Below are 4,593 nucleotides of genomic sequence, written 5' to 3' on the forward strand. Positions count from 1 at the left end.
AATCGTATATTGTTTCATTTTTACATTTTTTGGATTTTCTCAGTAATCTTAACGAATCATAATAGTTTGAAATTATGGCAAATTTATATTCCATATTACTGCAATTTAATGGTTGTTGTATATTTGTGCATATTTTGACAAAATTCAAAATTTATTGCATATCGAATCGAAAATTTAAAAAAAAAGGTATAAAATAATATTTCGTCAAGTAGAAAATTCAAAAATAAATTTTGTAGGCACTAAATATCAAGGTTGGGCATTAACGAGTTAAAAAGTTAAAGTTAAGTTAATAAGTTAATTTGATATTAACTTTTTAACTTAACTAGTTAATTTTGGCTTTTCATTAACTTAACTGTTAACTTACTACATTTCTTTTTTAATTAACGTGAAATTAACGAGTTAATTTTTCATTTTAAGAAGTAAGTTAAGTTAATTTATTTTGTTTTTAATTTTATCATATTTCACTACTTTAGTACCTATATTTCGTTTTCATGTCAAAAAATATTTACCGTGAATTGTTTAAAGTAAAAAATGTATATAATTCGAATTTAACTAATACGGAAACACTGTATAAAATATAAACACTATAGTCTATAATTTAGTTTTGGGTTGGAAAAAATTAAGTATGTTAGCGGTGTATAAACAAATTAACTTTTTTTTAACTTAATAAAAAGTTAACAAAAATTGTGTATTAACTTTTAACTTAACTGAGTAAACCTATAGTTAAATTAACTTTTAACTTTTAACTTTTTGTTATTGGTGCATATTAACTTAACTTAACTGAGTTAAAAAAAATCATTAACTTGCCCAGCCTTGCTAAATATGGACATTGAAATAAAGATAAGTTCATTAAGTTTAGGTACCTAATTATAAATAAGGTTTTAATTCCTCATCGATTTATAAACTAATAATTATTATTATGAAATAAAAATTTTGCACTTTTTTACTATTTTTCCCGATAAAAAATATTTTTTCTCTATATTTTGAAAATTTTAAGTGCATTAAAATCTGCGATCTTATAATTAGCAATCAGACGAAGTGACTGTATATTATATTGTATGGTTGTTTTATTTATGGTATTTAATTTTTTTTTTAGAAGCTGTTCATCACTTTATCAACAAATTAATATTAGATTATGAATAAATGAAATTCCATTTTATAATGTACCGATTATAATATTTTTATTAGAATAATTATTATAAAAAAAAAAAAAAACACAGCTAAGAAAAAAACTTTCAAAATACAATTAATTAAATTTACCTAATAGAAGAAAAATAAATGAAAACCTGGTATTGATACTGCATTATGTTAAATTATTAAAACAACATTTTAAATACACGTATAAAATTACTAAAATATTTAAATAAAATAATTAATAATCTATTGTGAAAATTTGATTTTTATAATATCATCGTTCAAACGGTTCGCACAATCCAACTTTACCAACGTACTTCGTGTATTTACAAACGAGGATTCGATCCGTTAATAATTCATGAGATGTTGATTGGAACCGGAAGTGCGATCGCCCATATTAGATACTTGGCCGGAACTCGATAATGCCCTTTGACCACACAATTCGTAACACACATGATGGTCGTATAGCAAGTCACCCCCTCCCCCCCCCCTATGGCAACGTTTCTTCTTCAAAAAATATTCAACGCTATCATACTAATATTTATTATACTCGTATACCATACCGATACATGGTTATAGAATTTATATCATGATGAAGTAGGTACTATTATAGAACTATTATTGATAAATGGCCTGCAGATGATATTGAGTTTGCGCTATTTATTTAAAACAAAAATACTGCTGCACTTCCTCTCTCTCGTCAGTCATGCTAGCGATATTATCTAAGTACAGTATTTATTATAGTACCTAATCACCTACTTCGCACTTTTTGCAACAACATGTTGTTTTATTGAGTCTAGGCTATTATAGGTATGTATAGAACTTTGCGGTTTTAAATTTCAGCCATGGATATTTAAATTATATTGCTGAAATGTATATTATTTTACCGCCAGTTTAATACTATATAGCTACCCACTATAAGTGCCTATATCTATTCTAACTACCAATAATTACCAAATCCAAACGGTTATAACAGGGTTATTTTTAAGTTTTATAACTTATAACACACGTGCTGTTGTGAAATATATACAAATAAAACTTTTTTTATCTTATATATATGCTTAAACGGACTTTATCGATACTTCTAAACATAAAAAATCAATCCAACAAAATATAATAGGTATGTCGAAATTTTAGTAAACTGACTTGTGCTTTTGGGATCGGTATACAATGACATGATTGTATATATCTATTATCTACCTATGCGAGTAACTAAATTGTGCGAAGCAAATGTTATTTTGTCCACTGTGAAATTGCACGAGTTGACGAAAGCGGGCGGAAAACGTCACGTTTTACAAACTGTTAGGAACAACTCGGATTTCACGGTCGTTTAAAACCGCACGTGGTAGGTAAGTATGGGTCGTCCTCTATAGCAGTTTAGGATTTTAGGTACCCACATATATATATATATATATATATTTATACACTCCGCCACACCGCGGCGGTTAACCAGTGTGGTCTCTACGCCGCAGAGAGTTTACGGTGTTTTCTGTGAACGCTGTAACCGTATATAATATGAAGCAGATCTAATGGCTTTGGAGTGCCATAGTAATCCGATAAGTCAGGCGCGTGTGTTTGTTTGATATGCGCTCGTGATGTGCTTCAGCTAAAAGTGTTTAAAATAAAAACAACAATGTATAGCTATATATTATTATTATAACACCCCTACGCGGTTCTTCTATATTATTGTTATTATTATTATTTCTATCATCGTCGTCGACGTCTTGGTCGTCGTGCTGCAGTTGAGTTTAAATGCGTTGTGATATAGAGAGCGAATTCGATAAAACATTAATGTTATATAGCAGCGCAAAGCTGCTGCAACGAGCGTACCATAATTGTACGCCTTATATTATAAATATAACAAATTGCCCTAGCGAAGGCCATAGGAATTAATATATTGTTTACGATGAATTTGTGCGCCGACCGACTGATTTTAACTGTATTATTTTACCTATAGATAATGTACAGTGTTGTTGATTTAATATTGCAAACGATATCAGTAGTCGCGTATTATAACCACTAACCGTTTTGAACACTTCTCGTTTAATCCTTATAGAGCTGCAATGTCGCAATGATAATAATATTATACTTATAATACCATCATAGTATTACGATCACGCTTTTAAGTTTATAATAAACGCGTATATAAGTCATCGTATAATAAATATAGGTACCTATATAATAATACTATATAATAAAGTGGGCGAATGTCTACCACGGGGTTTAACATGAATATTATTCCTATAAAAAAATGTTGTTCGACACGATTTCACTATCATCATAATTCCAACCGACGGAGTAGCTATAAAGACGACATAAAACAAACTTATACATTTATATTCTGCATCATGTATTATTGAAATAAACATGTACTGTATATTATTAAATAATAAATAAATAATATTACTATATTATAGCATACACTAGCTATCATACAAAATTAATTACGAAAACATGTTTAATCGAGAAAAGTAATATGAAAATTAAATTCATAAAACACATTTTATTACCTTTATAAAAAAAAAAACTATGAAACATTTAATATAGGTACCTAATTGTACCTAAAACATAAATTAGATTTTAGATATTTGTTAACATATTTTATTATTGGGTTAATACTATAATGTAGTTCAATTTTTAATAATAAAACTCAATTATTATTTTAAAAGTCACGACAATAATAATTTAAGTAAAATAGGAAATTTTGTTCAAAAGATTACTTTATCTAATTCTGTTATACGCTTAAATTAATATATTACCTATTGAATAGTAAAAACGGAATAGCGTAATGATCACGAGTAGGTTTAATAAATAATAATAATTAATATAGTTGGTATACCTACCTATGGATCTAGGCAAGATTTATGTGATATATATTATTTTATGTGCAGTTAAGAGGACGTAACACCCGCATGTGTTGTATCTGTCTTACAAATGTACAACATGGCAAAAACTGTTTTACGCGGGACAACTTTTCTCGCACCATATTTGTTGTAGAACTACCAAATGTACACAAAATGTAAAGAAGAACTTTATCTGTGCAACAGCGTGTTTTTATTTAATAGCACTATCCAAAATTTTGTATTATCTGGTGAAAAACCAGATACGTAGGTTTAAGAATCAAGGTAATATTATCTTGAATAAAATTAATGAATAAGTACTAGGTTCTGGTCATAATACAACTATACAAGATAGCTCCAAGCATTCAAAGGTACTTTTTAGTATTTTTACTTTAAAAATAATTTTTAAGAAAAATTTTAAATTAAAGATACAGGTATTTTACCTGTAAAATGATTTAAATTTGCTTATATTCATAAAATATATCAATTAATTAAAATATTCAAGTACATATACCTATTATAAAAAAAGGCGAGTAGCCAGTAGAAGTCACTCTGCTGTTTAGTAGGTGTCAGTTGTAGCTAGTAATTGAATAGGCTGTAATGGATTTATTACATTTGA

Source organism: Acyrthosiphon pisum, chromosome A1 (genome assembly GCF_005508785.2).
Source record: "Acyrthosiphon pisum isolate AL4f chromosome A1, pea_aphid_22Mar2018_4r6ur, whole genome shotgun sequence".
Classification (NCBI taxonomy): domain Eukaryota; kingdom Metazoa; phylum Arthropoda; class Insecta; order Hemiptera; family Aphididae; genus Acyrthosiphon; species Acyrthosiphon pisum.